A 25,428-nucleotide genomic window follows, 5' to 3' on the forward strand; every position below is an offset into this window, starting at 1 on the left:
AATAAAATTAACAATTAAAAAAGACAAATAAAATAATTCAAAATAATTATCTTGAATATAAATCACCGTTTAGTCAATCAAAATCGTTTCAAGCCACCAACGATCATAAATAATATCAATCGAATAAATTGTTATTTTATGCAAATTTTTTGCTTTGCCAAAGACCACCCACGAGCCTAACAATAGCAAAAAAGTGTTTTTGCTATCATTGTCTTTATTACTATATAAGGTTTGAGTTTTTCTCTAGTCTACGCCACGCTAGAGATTATTGAATTTCAACAAATAGTTTTTTTTTAGTTTATTTATTTTTTCTATAATCATAAATTAAATATTTAAAGCACACAGAGAGCAATTTAAGCGCCAAAACCATAAACTATTGTTGTGTCAATTAATTGAGTGTTAAACTTGGAACACAACAGTCAACGGTTTATGTTGAAAAGCTCCACCCCTGGTTACACCTTTACCCCACCAAAAAAAAAAATATATATATAAATATAAATTTACTTACAGTGGGACCCAGTTATAAGGAGTTAACTTATAAAGATTTGGTCCTTTTTTAAAAAAAGTTGCAAGTGTTTATAAGCCATTGCGTAGAAATGGTTATAACAAACAAAACTTGAGCATCCATTTAAATCATGTTCTGCTGTACGTTATAGACACACAGTGTTAAATAATTGTATGTACGATAAAAATCGTGTTGCATGGTTAATAATTATTTTATATTTTCCGCTGAAACACGGTCTTATATGGAAAAATTAAAAAAAAAAACAACAAAGTCTTGGCAATTTTGTTTTTTTTTTTCGAAGTCAAGAGAATATAAATACAAAAAAGAAGCAACAAATGGAAGTGTTAAACTACAAACAACATCACATTACAATAAACAACGAATTTGTTGAACACAGTCAACAGACAACTTTTTAGTATGCATATGTCGAAAATTGATTAATTGCATGCACTCACTCAATCGTTCATTTAATGATTTTCTTCATTTGATATTGCTGTTGTTGTTATTTCTGTTGGCCGAAATGCACTTTACACACACACAGACAAAAGTATTTATGTAGGTATGTGTGAACGGAGTGCATGACCACAGACGATCAAATAAATGATCGATCGCCACTGATGATGATTACAATCAGTCACATACAGTTACAAAGCAATTTGCTGCAATAAAAGTGTGAAAATGTTTAGCAATCATCAGCGACAAGGCGACACCAGCAAAAGCCAAGCTGTTGTGTGTGTCCCTCTCACAGTCAATGTGCCAGGCAGCCAACAACTTATAGTGACTACTCGACTATGGCCATTTAACATAAAAAATCTTAATTGTTTGATAAGCTCATAAAGTAGCGCTTTTTATAGAGATAGCCATAAAAACAATGCAACAATCACTGAAAGAAAAATGCCAACAACAACAATGAATAAGACAACAAATGCCGAATGAAGGAACAGAAAACCATTGCGTAGAAACAAATTAACTAAACCTCAACTGATGCATACTAATTTCAAATGACCCGCTAAAACAAATAAGGAAATTTATGTTAATTGTTTTTTTTTTCAGTTTACTGCAGTTCAGCATTTGCTGTTTACTGAATGAAACTGAACTGTTATACACTGAAATATTTTGGCAACAAAAACGCGTTTTGAAACACTTAAAAAATAAAGGAATCCAGTAAATTGACATTCTCCAATTTTGAAGTAAATCCAGTATAATAAATAGATTAGTGCTCCTAAGGACTACATGTGCCATTTGTCGGCAATTTTGCAAAAACAAAAAAAAATACTTTATAATATTTTTGGCATATGGTGGAATTATGGAATTTTACACTGATCGATTAAACCGATTGAATTCTATATAATGTTTCTGTTTTTAAAACAAATGAGAAACATTAAGTTCGGCTGGGAAGAACTTTGAATAGCCTCTACCATTTGGAAAGAACTTTCAAAATGTAAAAAAATAAAACCGTCAAAAAAATGTCGCTATGATTTAAAAAATTTTCTATATCAGGTATAACGGTTATATGGGCCTATTACGATCTCCAAACACCAAGTTTAAAAAGTTCTGTTGAAAAATGTAGCTAAAATCATCAAAAGTCCGAATATTGGGTGGTACCGTTATATGGGGGCTATACGAATGTGTGAATTTGCATAGGAATTTTTCTATCACAAGAAGTAGTACAAACTCCAAATATAAAATTTTAAACATTTCCGGTGAAAAGTGTGACACAAATCATCAAAATGTCAAGTATCTGGAGGAACAGTTATACGAGGCCTACATTGAGCCGTGCACCCCTGCATCCAATTATATTTCAGATAAGGTGGTGGTTTGGCTGTACCAAAATTCCTGGGTAAAATTTTATCAACCTATTACATTTCGTTCGAAAGCTTGAGTGATTTCCACAGACAGACAGACGGACGAAAATAGCTAATTCGACATAGAATTTTATGCTGAGGTGTTGCAAACGAAATGACAAACTTAATATACCCCCATACTATAGTGGGGGTATAAAAATATGCATTTTTAAACAACAAAAAAATTATCCCAAAAACTAAAATAAAGAAAAAATTGATAAATTTAAATTTTTAATAAATAGTAGAATAACGGATTTTTATTCAAATTTATTATTTTTAAAAACGCACTCGTAGGTTGGACGCCGATTTTTGTATCAGTATAGTGAAATAAAAAATCGTACTACGCTCCCTTCTTTGTTATAAATGCCTATGGGCACCAATTTCCGTGGCGAAGGTACTTTTTACACCTTTTCAACCATCTTGGAAGAACTTTAATCTCTCCTAGAACTACCTCAATTGCCACAAAAGCTTTTTAGCCCTCTCAAAAACTTTGTACAGTTTTTCTCAAGAGCACAAGTATTTATTTCATATTTTTTTATTTTAACACCCTCACATCTTCTCAGTGTACGTTACGATTTTTGGTACATATCATCCCCTGTGTTTACTGCCTCGAACAGTTTTCCTTTTGTCTCAACTTTATAAAAATATTCCTCCATATCTAGTAAGGTTTGTTGCCATGACGATGATGATTGTCTCAGCTTAGTCTACAAAACCTTTATGGCTTTTACTGCTGCTGTATGTGCTGTGTCAATTGTTTTCATATTCGAACTTCCAAAAAATTGCTGGCTAAATAACAAAAAGCTGAACACCGACACAATTAACACTCTTTGCCCTGGCTGCTGTGAAAACCTATGTACATGGTGTCGAACCAAGTGCATACATGTGTCAGTCTTATTGTAATAAAGCCTCGATGGCTGAACGACGACGGCATCCTTTTGTGTGTACTCAGAAAAAAAAAACAAAACAAAAAGCTCAAATTATTTTTAAGCTCAAACAAACGAATTAACTGCAATTTTTTGTGAACAAACACCAACTGTTTTCTGTATTGACAAAAAACCCCGAAAAGAGTATGTGTGAACATATGGATGGATATCTTAAATTGGCCAAATCAATGGGACTGCCAAAGAGACGAAGAAAAACAAAAAGAATACCACACTACGTTGCCGCTGACTGTCGTAATCTGTTTAACGAGGGAGTTTACAAAACACCGCTAAAACCTAAACTGTAACTTCTTTGTATGTACGTGCCACGTATGGGAGAAGCCACCAGGAGCTGTTAAGGAAAACAAAATCGAGAGTTTGAATAGCTTCTAAAGCTTACTTAGGTCTTGCCACATTTGGCGAGGTGACAATGGTTTAAATGAATAAATTCGAAATGTGTCGCTCTGTCTGTCTGGTGTGTGTCTTTGTTTCAATGTTTGGTATTTTGTTTGTCTTTTTTGTTGCTTTTTGTTTTTGTTTCAATTTACAATATGACACCCTGCAATTTTCTTGGCTTTTGTCACAATTGTTATTTTTTCCCGACTTCATTCGGTCCATCTTTGAAGCTGATATTCTCTACAGCAATAGTCTTTATATGGCTTTCTGTTGGATTTTTTGCAAGTTTTCGATTTGATGTGTGCTGACATTAAAAGCTGGGAAAGTGTCAAATAAATGTTGAAGTTATATGAACAAGGAAGGTAGAGTTAACAACGCCACTAGGTATGGCAAAAAAAAAAAAAAAAAAAAAAACAGGCAGAAATTTTTATGAAAAAATAACGTAACGACAAGACAATTTGTTTATTTTATTATTTTGTTAATGTTTATGATATAAAAAGCTTAGCTTTTTATGAAAATCTTGTACAATTTGTACATTTTTCTCAAGAGCTTTTATTTTATAGTAAAGCCATTTGAATTTAAGTAAGGGTGTATCCAATAAAAAGCTTTGTATATTCCCATTAAGTCAAGCCAACAATCATAAAAGCTTTCAGGACATTTGACTTTGGTTTACATTTTGCTCGCTAGGAATGTTAACATTTTTCTAGTTTATAAATGCAAATGCTGTTAACCTTAACAGTATTCAAGTCATATGTTATTAACATAAATGTAAAGTAACATTTGGAGTAAGTATCCGTATTACATTCCTCATGTTACAGGGAGGATTCAGTAATGTTATTCAGGACATAACATTAAAAATAAACTTGTTCGTTCTGCGAACTAATCTAATTCCTGTAAATAATACAATCATTCATTAATTGCCTCTTTTGCCATTTCAGATTCCCATTTAAATTAAAATTCCCCACATAATAAACCAAAATTCAATGTCATTACTAACCGGCCATACCCCTGTGGAATACTCAAACAAAAAAATCACAAATCGAAAAAATAAATAAAAATGTGTAAATTAAAAAAAAAATGTGCCCTCATAAATTACACATATATAATGTTTTAAACATTAAAAATACAATAATTTCCTTTTAATTTAATGACTTTACCGACACGTTAAGTATAACAACATCTATTTGGTAAATAAATTCACATACAAAAATTACGGGAACATGATTGCCTGATGTAGTCGTCGTCGTCGTCGTTGTCGTCGCCATCAGATCTATGATAAGTCACAAAAATCAAAGAAATAAACATTTCAAAGACGCCCGCCTAACACTACAGTAACAACAACAAATAAAGCGCCAACACCAGAAGCAACAAAAATAATTATTGGTATAATAAATTGTTCAACACACAAGTTTGTTGTGGTCGACAACACTATGGAGTTTAAATTAATTTTTTTATTTAGGTACTCTACGAACGGTTCAGTAAAGTTCGGAGAAGTTTTGGTGTTTCTTCGAGAAGAGGGGAAAATGTTGTTCTAAGAAGGCTAGAATGCCATCGAGAGTTCTATAAAAAAATACTCCTGTTATTTTATAAAAATATATTTTAATCTTCCAAAAGTTGTATTCTTCTACACCTTCTGATTTTTTTTTTAATTCTTTAAAAATATCTCGCAACACAAAAAATTTCACAAACAATCTCATCCATCATATTAGCCAGATTTCGGCACTATGAATTCTATAGGTCTATGTAAAAAAGACTTTTTAAAAACATAACCCAAATCGTGTTTGTTAAGTTGTTAATTTGTCTAGAGTTAGCAAATTCCGTCAGAAGGGCGTATTACGGTCCAACTAGTGAAAAGATTTGAATTTTCAAAATTTCAGTAATAATTCTTGTTGCTTTTGTTGTATGTAAAGTAAGGCAAAAGTTATCCTCCTATCAGAAAATGCTATAAATTTTACGATTGGTCCCTAACGTCGGAATGTCTGTCAAGTACATATGCATGTACAAGGTGGCGCAAAAGTTAACTTCCGATGTTTTTTGCTGTAATTAAGACATTAGGGGCCAAACGTGAAATTTATAGCATTTCCTGATAGGAAGATTACTTTCGCGTCGCCTTATCTGAAACCCGGAATTCATATGTCTATGAATTCCGGGTTTCAGTATTCGAACGGTATATATCATTATACCCTTTTTGGAACTTAAAATTTCAAATTAATAAAATCTGTTAAAAATGTGGGTAAAATAATTAAAAAAGAGAGGCACAGGTATTTCGGGGTTATATGAGATTTGGGCCAGTGAACTCGGTTTTCCGCCCGACAATGTAATATCTATTGCGAACTCTTATTACCAACTTCATATCAATTTCAATAAAAATTGTCAAATGGAACTATTGCCAGAGTCATAAGACTTTTAGTTTTCAAAATATTTGCGATTGTTTAAAGTTGAAAGGCAGCAAAATTTCGTTAAAAAATATAGCCAAAATTCCTAAAACAGCTTAAAATTGGCGGCCCATATGACTTATTAAGTTTAAACCTAACCTAAAAACATATGAATAAAGTTTGATTCATCTACTTCACTACGCGTGAAAGTTATAGTATTTTTACAAACACAGCACTTCGTACAATAAGGGTACGAGAAAGGTAAAAATATACAACATTATTATTTAGCGATCTTTAAGAAACATAATATACAAATTCGCGTGTAGGTGAGATACTTTAAAGGTTCGAAATATGCTAAAAAGTACAAAATGGTATAAGTACCACATGGTAACTGATCGATTGTAGAGAGCTACGACTTTTTAAATATGGAAAGACATATCAGTCTTTCAGCAAGGAGATATTTTGGAGTTCGTAACAATAAAGGCTACGAAATGTACTAATAAAGCATAACGCCTTCGAAATTGAGCTGTAATTAAAAACTTTGCATGTGGATTACTCTTCTTTTAAAAATATCCCTCTTTTAGGGTACTTCTACTTTATTATAAAAAAAACAAAACGTCCAAGAAGTTATAAATTGGTATGAGGCTCTCATTTTTGTATATTGGACAATTCAATTCGAAAAATACTTAAAGGTACTAAATTTATAAGCTTCGAATTGAACGGATCGGAAAGATAAAGTTAATTTTGTAGAAGACGGGTAAGGATATTTCGTTTTAAGGCCGTACAAGAAATGGTACCACTGTTCGGAAAGAAACAACATCTCTGATTATTTGTATCCCAGACAATGAAATAACCACAAGAAAGGATCTTGGGGATACCACCCAAAGACGTAAGAAATATATTAAAAGGTCCTAGGTATTGAATGGTTGACATATTCTGAACGAACAGATCCAGAAAAATAATGAATAATAGTTACTAAAAAGGTTATTGAGAGCGGACGAATGAAACTAAATTTTCGAGTTAGTAAACCCCTTGAAAGGAATAGTTTTTAGAGATTCGTACCATAAGATGAATGAATGGTCAGAGCAGATTGAAAAAAGATGTAAACCCAACTGTTGGTGTGAGGAATTGAGGTATAGGAGAAATGCTACATACAACAAAGTTTCGTAACATTTGGTACTTTCAAATTAAAGCCTAGTTACCATAGTTCGCCTGCTATGTAGGCGGTTTTAAATAGCCGAGGTTTGTAGATCCTTACACACAGGATTAATTTTTTTCCTTAGCCTGTGGATTACCCAGTCTATGGGATAGATGTTATTAAAAACGTTTTCAGTACAAACGTACATATGGCATGCTGGTGAAATAAATGTATTCTCTATTAGGTTTTTTTTGGTGTAGTGTGACTGCAAGCAGACAATTACCCACAACAATTATTAAATTGATTTTATTTTAAAAACATGCCTAGAATTTTGATGAATTACCGACGCCGAAATTTCGGTAAATTGTTTGTGGCGCGTTTTTTTTTTTGTCTCACAGACTTTCACATGCATGGTTTATGGTTGCGGCTAGAGTAATAATACTTGTATACATATTTATAGGTAAATCATTTACATATAAAACAATATTTTATGACAATATGTAAGGCTACCTACAAGTATGGATATATATAACACAACACCAAAATCAAAAGGAAGAAGAAGACAGGAACATGTGGTGATTGCACATTGAATCATGATTTCATATAAACAGATATTTAAAACCATCAGACAAATGTTTGGGAACAAATTTTGTGACTGATTTTTTTTCTTGTTGGTTTTTGGCTTCGTTTGTGTTTTAAATTCGGAGAAAATTTGTGTGACTGGAAATTTTAATTAAGCCCACATTAAGGCAGAGAACTCGGAAAGGTTTCGTGATTTGTTGTCTTATTTTGCATTTGTTATTGTTCGGCGATTTAAAAACAAATGGACAGTCTGGAGTTGTCCCCTCATTTACTCCCGGTAGGTATTTGTGATGTTTTGAAATATAAGAAAAAATAATTTAAATTTATGTTTTATTTTTTACGAAATGTATGAAGTGTTTGCGTTTACACTAACACACGTCATTGCAAAAAGGTCACGTTATATACGAAAACGTTTGTTCTCAAAGCAAGATGCCGCAACAAAGTGGACTTCAGCGGACAATGGTGATAGCAGAGTGCGGGGTCATAGTAGATTTTTATTTATGATTGTCTTGAAACGTTGTAGCTTTTAAAGCAACTATTTAGATTTGCCTGCCCGCAAATTTTTTGCCGTCTGGTAACAATGTAGAGTGCTTCTGTTGCTGTTGTTGTTGTTGTTGTGTTATACATATCTCCAAAAACCCCATATAGATGAGTTACACTTCAATTTTGAGAACGAGGGGTTTGTTTGGGTTTTTTTGCGATTTCTAGTGCTCGAACATGTTATGAATGACAAGACACTCGGTAGTACAACAATGATAAACTGTGAAAGATTTTATCACTTATTAAGCGTTTTTTTGTCGCAGTTTCTTGTCGATTCTGTTTGCTGTTCTTTGTGTTTGACCGTATCTTCCTTCCTCCACTCAAAGGCATGGCTATAAAAAATGTACGAATATCACAGCAGCTAGCTGGTCTTTTATGGTCTAGTATTGTTGTTGTTGCTGCCTGTCTCAAAGGCGGACAGGCATGATATGGTCACTCATACAGAATTGTTGTAATTTTACATGTCTCCATCGGAATGGAGATCAAAATGCTTCGATAAAAATCACTTTACGCGCATACATGACAATATAAATTGAAGGCGGTATTTTGTGGTCTTTTGTGGCGGCAACTACTGCTGCCGTTGATTGCATTAAAGTTCTTGTATTGAGCGTGTGATTTAGCCGCCAACGCCGCAGACAGACATGCAGTAACTTGTATACAAATACCGCCAGTGATTGATGTTTAAGATATGCAAAAAATGCAAAGATGAAATGAAACAAAAAAAAATTGAAACATCAAAGATCTAGTTCGCATACTGATAGAATTTGGTAAAGAAGTATATATGTGTACATGAAGAAGAAGGAAGAGTGATAGCCTCAATTTAAGGAGGTTTTGAATGTTTTTGGATTTATATTTTCGGAGAATGCGTTATTCTATCCCTCCCCCTGTCATTTCCGTCTTTGGCCTTTTTCGTTTATGTTGTGTAGTTAAAGCAAGATTTTATTTATAAATTTAATTATTCTTAATTTTTTGTCGAACACAAAAATAAAGATTAAAATGGAGAATTTATTTATCTTCCTTAGTTGTTAATGAACAAGGACACCCAGAATGATGATATTTTATAAATAAATAAAATGTGAAAACATATACAGTTTTCTTGGCGAAGAACCATTTTTTCTTTGCCTTTTTTCCTATACACAATGAGAGCATCTGCCCCAAAAGAGAAAGTGTCAAGATGGTGTGTTTCAAAAACCAACAAAAACATGACATTGATTTATTACAGCATGAACCTATCATTGGAAATGGAGAAAAACTACATAAAACACTTAAAATGAAGAATCTCAAAAAAAAATATATTTGTTGAATATCCACATAAATATATAAAAATAGACACACATGTACAACAATATAAGATGGAATTTTTCCTACATGAAATTTTCAATGAAGGTTTTTGGTGATAAGGAAATACAACCATGGTCAATGAATCGATTTCTTGGAATTCTAACAATAAATTATCTATCAAAAGCAATATGTTGAAAATTTATTGGAATTTGGAATGAAATGTTTTCAGTATTGGATGTTTCAAAACCACATCTAAACCGCCCCATACGTTTACACCCACGCTTCTGAGAAATGTTTAAAAATATGTAGGAAATAACAAAAATATAGGGGATCTGAATTTATATGAGAGCCTGAAATGGATGTCAAATGGATGTAATATATAAACATAATGAAAAGTGATGATTTTCCCAAGTCTTATTGACTGATGAAGTTTAGAACTTTTTTTATTCAAAACCATGATACAACTAATAAAAGTCTTCATATTCCTAATAATATACATAACAAAAAAGCATATGTTTAAGGAATGTACAAATGATAATGTTTCTCAAAATCAGAAAGTCGTTCTTACAAATAGCCTGGAATTAAAAATACATAAGTTTACAAATTGTAATATTGTATGTAATTCCACTAACAATTTCGTGAAATGTTCAGAAGTCCAGAAATAGGACAAAACTTGTTGACATTTTCTTTAAAAGAATTAAAAACTTGATACTACCACAATGAGGTATTGTAATTATTTGCCGTTTTGTGGAAATAAGTTTGTCCGGCTATGAAACAGGTAGGCACTTTCTTATCACAACTCCTACCATAAACTGTCTGAGGGTATTTTTACAGCTCTGCCAGGCAAATGACGTTATGACACTTCTAAAGTGAAATAATCCAACAATCCAAAATGACGTTATGACACTTCTAAAGTGAAACAATCCAATTTTGCTAAAAAGTGGAAACTAATCTAGACCAGTGAAATGGTACAAAAGAAAACAAATATTAAACTTTCAAAATCCAAAACAAGTTTAACATGAAAAGTGGTTTAAAAGACCTGAAATCGGACGAAATATGCTGAAATGACAGGCTGACGAGAAATTAAATGTCAATTGATAACTCTTAATGTCCCATGAGCCAAGGGAAATTCTCCCTATCCGAATTATTTGTGTTAATTTTCCTGAATGGAAATTCCGATTTAATCGTGTTAAATTTAATGTTAGAAATATATAGTGATGTGGACCTATATCGAACTTGTGTGTTTGTATGTTAAATATCCATTAAAAAGTTTCGTCCCGAGGTTTATGCGCCCATTTTCTAGTTCTAAAATACAGACAATTCCGTTTTAAAAATTTTCGAAAATCTCAAATAAAAAAATTATAAATACGTCAGGTGTCGTTATATGGAAGTTATATAAAACCTGGACCCATGGATATCAACTATTTCTAATAAATATATTAGGTACCCATCAATAACTTGAGTACCAGATTGCAGACAATTTAAAATAGTTTAAAATAGATTCCAATATTGGACCCTATATTAGAAGGTGAACTCATTTAATTTTTTTTTAAGTTGACCTACCTAAAGTAAGTACCGCTATAAGGGGTTTCCAAAACGGAGGGCCGATATCAATACATTTTCAATCCCAAAAAATTTACAGATATAACACGTTTTTAGCTAACTGTTATTTATTTGGATCTCTACACACAATTGAGTAAATGCCTCACAACCAATATCTAAGAGTTTTTTTTTAGATATAAACACAATCAGAAAATACAAAATTAAACCTAATCAAGTTGGAACATATGATTAACGCCACAAAATTACTAAAATGAATTAATTAAAAAATAACAGATCAATTCAGTCTATTTTCTAACGTGATCTATGTTCAGATAAAAAATAAACTTCACATTCCCCAAAAATCATGCACAATTACTAACTATGAGTAAAATATGTACTCGAAATAAAACATAAATCTATGCAAACACTTCTTTTAGTCCTGCAGACAAAACTTAAAGGATACTAGCCTTTAATTCCAACATGATGCCTGCATGCCTACCTTCCCTTTCTGAGCTGCAGTTGGGCAAATACTCAAAGCTCAATGGCTTATTTGGTCCCCAGTAGCAAATATTTACACCAGGGGTGAATTTCGAATGACCTTGGCATCCAACATGTGTATGACAAAAACATAATTTAAATACAGCAGTAGTTTCAGCAACCAACGCCGAAACACACACACACGGCGACAAATGGCCAAGAATAAACCTAACAAACAAACCGACACACACCCCTTACTGGAAGGGCCAAACAGCTTCTTCGAATGACAGGGAGGAAAAAGGAGCAAAACTTTTGGGCACATCGTTTGCTTTAGTATTAAAATTCATTTTATCAAATACAGACATTTTTGCCATCCGTACAAAGTGAACTGCTAACTACTACCTAACCCCCTCACAAAATTCAACTCTGACCAATTTAAAGCCCTCAACAAATGTGTGGTGTACAAAGATATGACAGTGAAACACAACAAGCCTCGACTCAATCAAGTCCTGTGTGGTAAAGGAAGTTTATTAGAGAGAAAAATCTCTCTTTGCTTTGCCCGCAACAACGACAACATTACTATGGGGAGATCTAAGACTTGGGGAGGGGATATTTTGTTGCTTGTATGCGTGTATTTTGCTAATTTACTAGACAGGCATACGCCTTTAAACCTCAAAGCTCATTTATTATAAAACAACCAAATCATTTCAGCCCAGCCAACAACATATTGTGACACATACAGCCTTACTCATACCGTCGCCCGAACATGGCGAAGAGACAAAATGACAGACAAAATTTTACTTTTACCCCGACTGCTAATTTAAGTTTATTTAAGGTTTGAATTTGTAAAATGGTGATGATGTACCCATGCCCTAAATTTTTGTTGCATGATTTTTAAATACAATCACAATGTATTGCATACTTTTAGGCAATGTTAACCCTTTAAGACAAATGGGAGTAAAGGGGTAAATGAATGTTGTTGATATATGAGTTTGCATATATATTTTAATAAGGATGAGTGCTAAAAGCAGAAAAATGCTATGTGTTAATGTGTATGTATGTACACTCATACATACAATACCTATTTGTTGGAAACTTGTTCGTAAGTGTAAAGGAAGAAAAACAAAACATTGCTGACAAACGAGTTCTCCACTCCACTCTGAGATTTCTGTCTGTGTGTGTGTGCGGCGGCATACGTTTGTTATATGAGTTTTTAATTACAAAATTAGTTTTTCCGTTTTAACAAACTCATTTTCAACAGCCACGCCACTTGTTTGTCACGATGCCGAGTGGTGAGTGTCTAATGAATTACTTTGGCTTAAAAAAGGATTTCAAATAGGATAAGTGTACCAGTAGTCGGCACTTTTAGGATTTTCGCGTTTTTAATCGCTCACCATTTTGGATGGAACATTTCAATTATTACAAAGTTAATTTATTCAGATTCGAAATTTTGTATAGTTTTTGCAATAATAAATAAAGTTTTAATTACTTTTTATTAAATTTCATAAATTTGTAGTTTTATTAAAACAATGCTTTTTTGCCAGTAGTCGGCACCACTTGCCAATTGTCGGTATGGCATTTTCCAACAGTCGGCATACCAATTTTTTGTAAGAATAATTAATAATAATAATAAATTAATTCACTAAAATATAATAGTTTTGTTTAGTTAAACTTATTCGACGTCTTTATTGTACTTTTCTTAAGAATATGAATTGTTGAGGACTTTCACAGACAAAAATTTAATTTTTATTAGAATAATTCTTATTTTCTTAGCAAAATTGTGCACAAAGATAGCTGACAATATATTTTGAAGTAAACAAAATACATTTAGTTATAATAGTTTCATTTATTTGTGCTTAAAAATAAAAAGTGCCGACTACTGGGACATGCCGAACTTAGGCACACTTACCCTATCTCGGCGAATAAGTGAGTGTGGATTTTTTATGGCATTGCTTTTTGGTAGGCATAGCACTGGTACATTGTTTGTTAATTCTAATCAATTGTTTGCCGATGTTGTGGGTGTGGGGCGCCTATGTATTGCGCGTGATTTCTTATTTTAAGAAATATGGTAGGTTTTTCTAGGCAATTTTTCAGTACACATTGAATAAACTTATTATTTTCTTAATAATAATGTTTTTATAATAATAAGCGGCGTTTTCTAGGCAATATTATAGCACTCATTAATTAATATGATATTTTTATAGTCGCATTGATTGGAGGTCCATTATCTCGGATTTTTTTATTAAAACTTGAAATTTTGGGTTTTATATTTTACCTGTAATATTATTTCGAAAGCGTTTTATCACAATAATCCAGAGTCTTGAATTACCTGCAAACAAAAGAAAGATTCTGATCAGAAAATTTAAGTACAACAAAATACATAAAACAAATTATAAGTTTTAAAGCCTAGGTGATGGATTGTTCTGCTAAAATTCTTGTTTAATAAAAATCGCAGAAATATATTTCGATGTTTTAATATTTTAATTTTAATATATTTTGAGATATATTTTCATAATAAAAATTTTTATTTCACATTTTTATAGAATGAGAATAGAGCCCAGATCCCATACAACGATACCTTCCGGTTTTTTATAAGATATCAACCATAATGTTCCACAGAACTGGTTGTAATTCGATTTAAGATTATCACTGATTGAAAAATTTTGAAAATATTATTACCATAGGTTCACTATTTATATCGTGCCAGACTATTCTATTGGAATTGGATGGAAATTGACAGGAACAGGTTTATATTCCAATGTCGATTTATGGATGACTTATTCCTTGATGTTTACTCTGATAAAAAGTTAGTGTCTTATCATAAAAAGTTCTTGCCAAATTAGATCATACCACATACAACGTTATGTTCCTTCAATCCTTAGCACACGATTTCATTAACTTTTTTCAATGTGTTTTTCTTATTTGCCCAACGCATGGCATAAAAGGTAAACCTACAAGGAAAAAATAATTCCCTTTTTGTGTAGGACACCGACAATCTCCTCACATATTGTTAAAATTAAATTAACACTAACTGAAATTATTTCAAACTTCAAATCCAGAAGCCAAAGAAGTTTTATAAAATAAACGCCTTGTTTTAACTGGTTTTAATGCTGTGCTGCCCCACTTGACTGCCTGAGTGCCAGCAAACCAGGCAATCTGGCCTCCAGACTTCTTATTCTTTTGCTTCAACATTAATCAGACACGTAACTTGAACAGAGATTCCATAAATAGTTGCCTTTAAAGCTTTTTGGTGCGTGAACATGACTGACTTGGTATATAAGTGACTGAATGAGTGACTGTTTGAATGTTGTTGGCTGGCATGAAAACATGTGTACTGGAATTGTTGGCTTGCAGCATGTTTTCCAAACAAGGCACAAATCCCCACTACAAATAATATCAACTCCATACAAGGAGAATAAGTTTTACTTGGAGGGAGCAGTAAACTGATTTAGGAGGCAGTAACGTACCATCATTATTATCCCATTGATATTACATGTGATTAAGTGTTTAAATTTTAATTATAGTGAATTTTCACATGATATCAAGGCAAAGTCGGATTGCATTTGTTGTGCAAACAATGGGTGAGTAACAAAGTTATGCGGAATTTAAAGTTAGGCTGCTGCGTGGCGCTTTTATGCGATCAGATAAAATTTCAATCATTTGAAAATGTATTCGTTATTTTTTGATAGAAATCTAGAATCTTTTTGTCTTGTTGAAAATAGTAATTTCCTCATTGTTTCACAGTCCCAATTAATTTCCAAGTTGCCATTAGAATTTTAAAATGTCTAGTTAGCGGACTATCTTATCTTCTTTGGTATCTAAGCTTTAATGTTGAACCATAAAACACGTATGTTGCACTTAGAATTTCATGAAATTGTAATATGTTTTATTAATTTTTTTTTTACGTTTTTAATTTATTTGAGGTAGTAGTTTCTCATTGAGCATGGATATATTTGGAGTATTCCTTTCGGACATGCCTTATTCAAAAACAATTGCATCTAATTTCTCTTTAGTATTTATGACCTAACTTTTGTATGGGGAAACTAGTTTTATACAAAAATTATTCTCATTTTACTTTTGGAAAAAATGGTAAAAATTAAAGTATTTGTTTTTTACTAACGTAACCTTTGAGTAATAATTAAAAACTTCTAACAGTTGAGCTCGAAATCATTTTCTAGACATAGCTACTTCTAGACATAGCTACTATTATTCAGTGTTCATTGCATCTTTCTACAAATTTTGAGTGGTATAATTTTTATCTTACATCTTCATATTTATACAAATTCTTAAATACGAAACAGGAAAAAATAACAAATTATGCCACAAGTTTATATATGGTCTCATTTTCTGATTTTCAATTAATGTCTCATTCTTATTTTGCAAAATTAAATGTCACAACTGTTGGTGTTATAATGATGCATGTCTACTTCAAGTCTACTGTGTTTGTTTTGAAATCACTGAATCCTGTTCATTTTGGAAACTTTTATCACATTTGTAATTCATTTGCAAATCGTTAAAATTGCATGCAATTAAACATGTAGAAATAAGGGTAAAAATGAAATATAAAATGATTACATTCAGAAAAAAAAGGAAAAAATTGCCATACTACCAACAAAAGGTCTTCCTGGGATATCAAAATTAAATAGTTGGATACATGGATTCGTGGCCCCAAAAGAAATAATTGATGTTTTTGTCCCTAATTGGTACAAAAAATCTCATATTAATATGTTTCCCTTACAAACGCATATAAATATTTTTATTGGGATAGAAAAAAGCTGGCACAAAAATCTTTCAAATAGGAAATTAATCGTTCATATATATAATATTTACAAAACATAAACACCTCATCTAAAGCCACAACATAAATAGGATGTCTTATATCGAACCGCCAGAAATTGATATTTTTTATTATCTACAAACTGTATGTATTTTCAAATTTATTACCAGAATACTAAATTGAAGGCTGGGTTTTCTTATTCTCTTATTAGGAAAAGGTTTACCAAAAGTCATTTATAGTAACGCTTCCATTGACATTTTAACGTTTTTCATGGTGTTTCCTTCGAAATTTTTACTTTAAATTTTTTTCAATTTTGAACATATTGATTGAAACATATTTATTTATTTCAACTATTTTTTTTCTGAGTGTTTTTACAATAGTTCTAAGCTACATAAAATATTTTCTCATAAAAATTTGTCAAATATGTGTAAATAAATTTCCTGTTTAGGGTTGTGAGTGGCTCTCTTTTTCCACTTGCATATAGCATATATGTAAACGGTGCAGCAACGACAAATAAACCACTGTTGGAAAAACGAATAATGGAAATAATTCATAATGTCAACGAATGATGATGACGACTTTTATACTACGAAGGAACCGAAAACAAAATTTCTCTACATAAATGGAAAAAAATAAGAAACCCTTACAGTTTGTGAGAATTCAGGCAAAACTCACTTTTGCCCGGCCATAAAAGGATGTCAGTTGGCGCGTAATTCAGCGTTTTTTTTTTTCGGTTATGCAAATGTAATTACGAATTTTCACTCCATCACCAATTTTCAAAGCACTGACTGCTACTCACAGCAGCGATGCAGCTATTGTCAGTGATGCCATGGCCATGGCCGTTGACTTTTTTCCGAGTTTGTCCACCGCACTACTGCATGCATACATATTGTGGATGAGTATGATAATGATGACGATGGCGGTAGGGACAACGATAATCATGACGGTCTAGAAACATACAATCGCAGATATGCCGCCACATTCATATACTAACTTTAACATACATGCATGTTAAATTTGTTAGCCAGTGTAGTGGTGTAAGAGACTGACTGTGAAAGAGTTTGTGCAACCTTTTGCTGCAGGACGTTTGTTGGCTGTTGGTTTGCCTTTGATATTTCAAGGGGTTTTTGTTGGATTTCATACTCTTGGCACAATGTTACAAAATTGTATATGTAAATTTATGCAAAAGTAATTAATCATAGTCACACATACATTGTTACAAACATATATATGAGATGACAAATAAACATTTATATGTACATATACATGCAAAAACACACATACATACATATATATTTTGATAGCCAAGTAACACCACATGGCCATACAAGAAGAAATTCTTCAACATTAAGGTGGGTTGAAAAGTCCAGAAAAAAATTATTTTAAAAAAGTTTAAAACTCTTGAATATTTTTTCGGCTGTGTAATTCCCATCAAATTTTTATAACCTCCACCATAGTATGGAGGTTATATTAAGTTTATCATTCCGTTTGTAACACCTCAAAATATACATTTTAGACCCCACAAAGTAAATATATTCTAGATCAGCATTAAATTCTATGTCGATTTAGCGATGTCCGTCCGTCTATCACTCTACCTTCTGAACGAATTGAAGTAGATTGATAAATTTTAACTCAAGTGTATATTATGTCTGCAGGACTTTTGGTATTGAAAATATACCATATAGGTCCCCGTTTTGGTATAGCCCCCAAATAACGGTACCTCCCGATATTTGGTATTTTGATTATTTTAGCTACAATATTCACCGGAATTGTTGCAAATTTGGTATTTTAAGTTCGTAATGGATACTCTAGACTATGACAGGAGATTGTCTGTGCAGGTTCACTTCTTTGTATAGCCCCCATATAACGGTACCTCCCTATATTCGGTATTTTTAAGTTTTTAGCTTGTTTTTAAGTTTCGCATTTGAATATTGCAATGACTTATGACAAAAGTTACCTATTCAGGTCCACGTTGTCGTATAGACATTAATATAACAGCTACATTCGGTATTTTTAAGATTTTAACAGAACTTTTAACGGATTTTATAGTTTTTGAGAATTGCCAAATTCGTTCGAAATTTTGGAGGTTATTCAAAGTTCGGCCGGCCGAACTGACAACTTTTTTACTTGCTTTGTATTAAATTCAATATCTAAAGTATATACATAATAGAAAATGCTCCCCACTTTCATGTCCAAAAATTACAAAAGTTTCCGCACAGTTTACCACTTTCTGGATTCCAATTCATTTCCAACCACATCAAGTATGTAAACTGGACAACAACAGCAACAAACAAAAAATTCGTCTACATCTCTGCGAACTTGATCGGGTGTGAGTGTGGCAAAGTGTCATTTCGAACTACTGGGATTTCATTAAAGGCTCATTGGGCTGGTTTACACAACGGCTGACATCTGTTAGACAAATGCGGTTGGTCAGGTTGTTAAGAATGCAATTGGATAATATTTTATTAAGGTGGCAAATGAATTTAGGCAATTTTGAAAAATTATTTTGAAATTGGACTTTCATGCCAATCGATCGATTGAAATAAGAGAAGAAGGCGTAAAATATATTTTTATAAAACTTCAGCATAGAGGACTTGATAAAAACATAAAGTCAAAATCAATCTTTTCCATAATGAGTACACAACAGGTTTATTCCAGTAAATTGTTGATTTGATGTCGACTGGGGTTCCAATCTTGTCGACTGAGGTTCAAATCTTATCTTCGCGCTATTTAATTGTTATTCGCTCAGAAAATATTGAAGAGACAAGGGAATTGGAAATTGAATCTTAAAATAACGATTAAGGGAAGAATAGCGAGATGAAAGGAATCAACCGGATTAAACGTTAAAACTTTAATATTCAGAACTATGCATCAATTGGAACTAATGATGCAGGGAACTAAAGTAAGCGAATGAACTAGCTTCTCTTAAGTTCAGGATACCTAAGGTCTAGACTAAACATTTATTTAAAAAAAATTGATTTAACTTCTGGTTTGATTGTCGATAAGGTAAAATACAATTTATCTGATCAAGACAACATTTTATGGGACTAACGTTTGTCTATTAGGTTCGTGCCAGTTTTTTTTTTAATTTCTTCCGTGAATTCTCTGTACGATTTGTTGGGTCTGATCACCTTACTCTAGCTACTTCACAGTCTAGCCACTTACAATCTTTAATGCCGTTTGTCTTCCGAAATGTACAACCTCATCGTCAATAAGCAGACAGCCATCGAAACGATATTTTCAACTCGATCATCAACGCCCTATGAACTCTGTCAATGTGTTCAATACCTGAGATTTTTCTACAACTGTTGTTAGCTTGCAATTTCGTTTTCTCTGTTTACCTAACTCTTCCATCTAACCTCTCTTTCAGGGGGTCAAAGTATCCCCGAACCAACATGTACAACCAACTTGTCAATTAGGCAAAAAATATTAAACCGGGTTTTCACCTAACCGTGAACGTGCTGACTACCTTCGAACCGATCATTAGTTACCAGTCCCATCCCACCCGACTATAATTTTGTTATCGCAATTCGAAACTGTTAATTTTCTATCGGACTCAATTTCGATCCAGCATAAGTCAATTGTAAAACATTCGATTTCGTCCTAGCGCAGCTGCTTCCAAGAGGACAACCTCTGCACCATGCTCCGTAAATATTTTTTACCATCCACCATAAGAGCGAGGGTATATGACTTTAGGTGGGTATAAACCACTGAATGCATAGGTCCGAGTTTAAATATAGCCCCTCTACGTATTTTAGCCACAATTTCCGAATAAATCGGATATAAATATCTTCTTATATCTGACCTATTAAGTTTTCTAGTTGAAGGGTTTAAAATGATTCCCATTACCATTTTCCCATCAAATATTTCGTAATTTCACGTTTAAGTATTATAGAGGCTATAACGATTCAAAACAGATTTATTGTTTGGTATAAAAATTTGGTACCATCGCTGATATAAGTCTCATATAACTAATTCGACCAATTTTAAGGATTTTGAAGCTCTTGGTAAAATTTTATAAATAGTTACGGGTATCAATCTTCTCACAAAAATATTTAATGTATTTTCCAAATATAACATTAATTTGATAGAATGTATAACGCGTTCGGTATCGGTGAATATTTCATATTTTGGATTTGTCTATACCTTGAAAAAATGTCATTTGTGGTTCTGTATATATATGATCTAGTATTATGTGCCGATTTCGTAATTTGTGCTTCTATTTCCCCAGCTGCTCATAGTTCACCCCATTTTAGTTCGCATAACACGCATTTAAACAAATACTACAAGAAAATAGAGGGAAACCCAACAACCTTTCACATTACTACCTTACAAACCTTTCACCGTAAAATAAAAGCTTTTGTAATATGCGTAAATGGGTGCGTGCGTTTCCATGCCTAAGTGTATACACATACATACATATATACAACGTAACATGCTTGTGGCATCATGGATGGTTTTACCTTCCTGCCCAGTGCGTGTCGGAGTGGTCATTGTGCGTAATCAATGAACTCGCATGTTGTCACTGCATATATTTCTGATTGTGGTAATTTCAGGTCATTTATTATATTTTTACATTTCTGCTGCCTTGTGGTTGTTGTTTTAGCTTTGCTTTCTTCCTTTATCCTGTTTTTCTTCTCCTAAGATTTGGGGTGTGGTAGTTTGAATATTTGCAAAGGGGGATGATATTTCGATTTGTACGGATGGGAGAAAGTGAAACCGGCTTGGCACGCAAACCGACCCATAATGCACATTGGCACTTGAGGTGTGAGTGCTAAGTGGTTAGTGGATTGTTATTTGGTGATCCCAGTAATTTGTTTGGATTTATTTCATTTTTAGTTCGTTTTTTCCTCTGATTCTCTCCAAAGAAGTCGGAATATTAATTAAAGGGAACTTGATATTGAAATTTGATATTTTGTGCTAGAAATCCTCCTAATGGTGGAAACTAAAATCCATCCATCCTGAACACATGACACTATGACAGCCATGCTAAATGGAGTCTAGGGACAAAGGGAAAGTTAAAATGGTGATAGTAGTGGTGGTGGTGGTGGTCGTGGCTGCTGTTATGGTGGAGAGGCTTAACGCACACATGTGTTCACCTTATGTTGAGACATTCCGTGTTATGGGGTGCTATTGATAATGGTATCGTCGTTGCTGATGGAGATGGATATGGCTGGCAATATTAATGCTGCTGCTGTTGTTGTTGGTGGTGGTGGTAGTGTGATAAACAAATATGGTGAATACGATGACTTAAGCGGAAACTCATACCAACAACATGGCCCTGGTATGTAGATTTTTGGAACATCAATAAATCATCTGCCCAACAAAACAAGAAGAGAAAATGGAGCATGTTTTGGTGATTTCCACGTTGCTGTTGTTGTTGCTGCTGTTTCCCTTTGTTGAAAAGTATCTGCTTGATAAAAAAAGCAATAGAATACAAAAGGCAATGGTGGACGAAGTGTTTTTGTACAAAACAACAAAAATATCGATTTTCACATGGCAGTGAAAATGGCGTAAAGGAAATGTAATACAAACCCTCTTTTCAATAGCACAAATACATACTTATATTGATATATGTATGCAACGTATATGTATACAAAAGAATGTAGTTTATCTTATTCAAAACGAAAAAAAAAAACAATCGTGAAAATGCACTAATTGAAAAGGTCAAATAACACAGTTGCAGCTGTTCTGAAAACTGTATAAATTTGTTTGAAAAAAAATTCATTTTTCTGCTTTCTTAATTTGTTTAATTAAATGAATTCTGTGTAAGCGCACTAAAGAACATACACAAACTAGCAGAAATAAAGATACAGTATCATGCCATGAATTTATGAAGGTTGGACAAAAAATAACATTATGGAAAAAATTAAAAAAATAAATATACATATACATAAATATGGGGAAAATTTCGTTGTTTTCAAAATAATCGGAACACTGGGGACAAATGCAGTTGTAAATCTGCCCTATGGTCAGGTGGTTGATAATTGATGAACCACATATTATAATGACTGGGAATACGCCATTTTTTAAAAATTAAATTTCTTTATGGGGAATTTAAGCGAAATCAATTAACTTTCCAAGGACCTATAATTTGGTCAGATTTGGATATTGCCGCTAATCCAAAACTTGAATGGATATTATTTTCACAAAATAAAAGTGTTATTCATTTTCTCACAGGAAACTTCCATTATTGGTCCACTATTTGATGAAGGAAATTCCGTATGTGGGGCAAAAATACGGAACATTCTTATTTTCTGTATATTAATAGTTTGACATTTTGGATTCTCGTTGTACGAGATTTAACTCTGCGAAAATTGTGAACATGTGAACGTTAAAATATAAGCTGTTTAAGTCAGTTCCGTCCGACTGTAGAGGTTTTATAGGTTTTAGCTACATTTTCCAGACGAAGTGATTGCAACTTGAAATTTTAATAGGTCAAGCAAAAAACCAAAGCTTTTGTCTGAGACCTGCCTCATTATTTTTCTGTCATAACCCATAAGCATCGGTAACCCGAATTTTAGAAATGTTAAAGCCCACAGACTTGAATACAATTTATGTTTTTTTCATGATGAAGGAGCTATAAAATTCGGGTAGAGCGAACTGAACGCTGTTTCTTATTTTTCGTCTCTCAATGATCCATTATTCTATATAAACCAAAATATAAAAAGTTATATCCCTCCATAATTCCAATTAAAATGACTGTAACCACCTCCTGCTCTACATGGCAACATAACTCATTATTGCTTCACTACGCACATTTCCACCGAGTATAATGTGCAGCATTTTCTGGAATAGTCTGGTGGTCTAAACGGCGACCATTGTCATTCCAATCGGCATCAGCGCAATACCTCAGTAGACCATTCAAAACAAATGTTGTCGTTGAGACGAGAGTGGACCATGTGTACATACATTTACTGTTTCTTGGCTGGCCAAGGGATATGGAATACCCTTATACCCATATGCCACTTATTTTGTTTGGCTTTGAGCGCGCTGCGTTGGCTGGTACTTTTGCATTATTTATGCAACTGTTACAAATTCCATTTCAGTAGCATTCCCCAGAGGTCGATGTATGCAAAAATAAAAGTAAAGCAGAATGAAACACTCACAAACACAAAAATACGCAGCAAGTGAGCTAAGGGCATGACATAAATGCGGGATGACAATATTTTCGTATTATTGTATAAAATCGTTTTTGGCTTAGACTTGTAATGGAAATCATTTAGAATATTGTAAATTATATTGTTGGGAGCTTTAATATGAACGTGATATTGAATTAATAGTCTTCTTCTTCTGTTTGTCTCTAGAAATAGACCATTAGAGGATAACAAATATGAATCATATGTTATCAAAGTCTACAAAACTAGCTTATCGAATTGTCGAATTATTATCTTAATACCCTCCATCTTGAAAAGAAGCGTATAGTAATTTTGTCATTCTGTTTGTAAAATCCCTAAATAAGTACATATATATTTATGATCAGCATATAGAATTATAAGTCGATTAAACGATGACCGTCTGTCTGTCTGTTGAAATCACAATACACAGTATTAGAGCTTCAAAATTTGGCAGAACAATTTGCATTGTATCTAGGATGTTGATATTGAAAATGAGATATATCGGTCCACGTTTTGGTATAGCCGCTATATAACGGTACGTCCTGATATTCGTTATTTTGATGATTTTCGCCACATTTTTCGAGGATTTATCTAAAAATTGTTATTTGTAAGTCATAATGGGTTATAACCCCGGTGGCGAAACATGTATATGTCCACGTTTTCGTCGTATAGGCCCCACATAATGGTGCCTCCGGATATTTAGTATTTTGGTTATTTCTGCCACATATTCCCACATTAACGTATGGTATTTGTAGTTCATAATGTTTTCTAGCTCCGGCGGCAGAACATTGAATATTTACGTCCACGTTTTCCTATAGCGTACATATAACGATAACCACCGACATTCGGTGTTTTGATAATCCTAGTCACATTTACCCCCGAAATTGTTCCAAATTTGACACTTAAGAAGATTTGGTAGATGATAATCCTTGAAGTATGATATTGTCTATAGAGGTTCCCGTTTTGGTATGGCCCCTATACAACGACCTCAACCACTTTATTGTTTTAAACAGTTTAACAGCGTTATCCAAACGGTCTTATGGTATTTTTAGTTTGAAGTGGAAATTCAGATATTTCTATACATAAATATTTTCTTTACCCAATGGTGGGAGGTATAAAAAGTTTTATTTCATAAAAAACAGGACATTTAAAAAAAACTATTGATAACGCAATAAATAAAATCACATCATCAAGTTGATTCCGACCAAGATTCAATCAATAATAACAATAAAATCAAAGAGCGTGCAATTACCTCCCAGTGGTGACTCCACATTATCCCCACTGGGAGGTAATCCCCAATGCCAGTTATTTGCAAAATGCATCTCAATTTTCAATGTTGCCTTTCTTAATTTTTCATGGGAATCATATCATCTACCAAAATACTCGTCAGACAAATGGTCCCCAACTCCCCCTACTTTATATACGCGTGCGCATTCGAAAATTATAAGAAAAAAATAACAATTATTCTGCCACTGTATTTGTCTTTTTTCTGTTTTTCGCAATGAAGAAATGAAAATATAAATTGCAATACAAACAACAGTACATAAATATGAACAGAATTTTCTGTAATATATTTCATTTCAATTCTACAATAAAACATAAAGCACTGCTCTTTGTCTCTCTCTTCTCACTCGCCATTCTTTCACATATGAGACGTGTGTTGGTTGGCATGGTATTATAAAACAAGAGGGTCGACAAGGGCAAGAGAAATTGAAATAAAAAACACTGAAGAGATTTTATCGGTGATTCTCACTGATTTCATGGCAAATAAATCGCTCATTTTCGCTTAATTGGAAAATTATGGCTGCATAGTAAAATAAGCTAGCACAAGCAAATAGTGACCAAAGGACTGGCTAGTGAAATGCCTTCAAGAGGGCCTTTGTATTAACAACCACGAATTGAACAAAATTTAGGTTTCTAAAATATTTTAAAT

At 32.9% G+C, this 25,428-nt stretch overlaps 1 protein-coding gene across 6 annotated transcripts in view; it reads right to left on the bottom strand.

Annotated features, from left to right (window-relative positions):
- The window catches only part of LOC101901148 (homeotic protein antennapedia), a 281,076-nt gene that overhangs the window by 183,269 nt on the left and 72,379 nt on the right, over positions 1-25,428 (bottom strand). For 4 of the 6 annotated variants that reach the window (XM_059126632.1, XM_059126635.1, XM_059126638.1 and 1 more), the window contains one exon: positions 13,876-13,929. The exons of the other annotated variants lie outside the window; for them this stretch is intronic. The gene's annotated coding sequence lies outside the window, so the exon portion shown is untranslated. The remainder of the gene's footprint in view (positions 1-13,875; positions 13,930-25,428) is intronic. 6 annotated transcript variants of the gene reach the window in all.

This window comes from Musca domestica, unplaced genomic scaffold, assembly GCF_030504385.1.
Source record: "Musca domestica strain aabys unplaced genomic scaffold, Musca_domestica.polishedcontigs.V.1.1 4, whole genome shotgun sequence".
In the NCBI taxonomy this organism is placed as follows: domain Eukaryota; kingdom Metazoa; phylum Arthropoda; class Insecta; order Diptera; family Muscidae; genus Musca; species Musca domestica.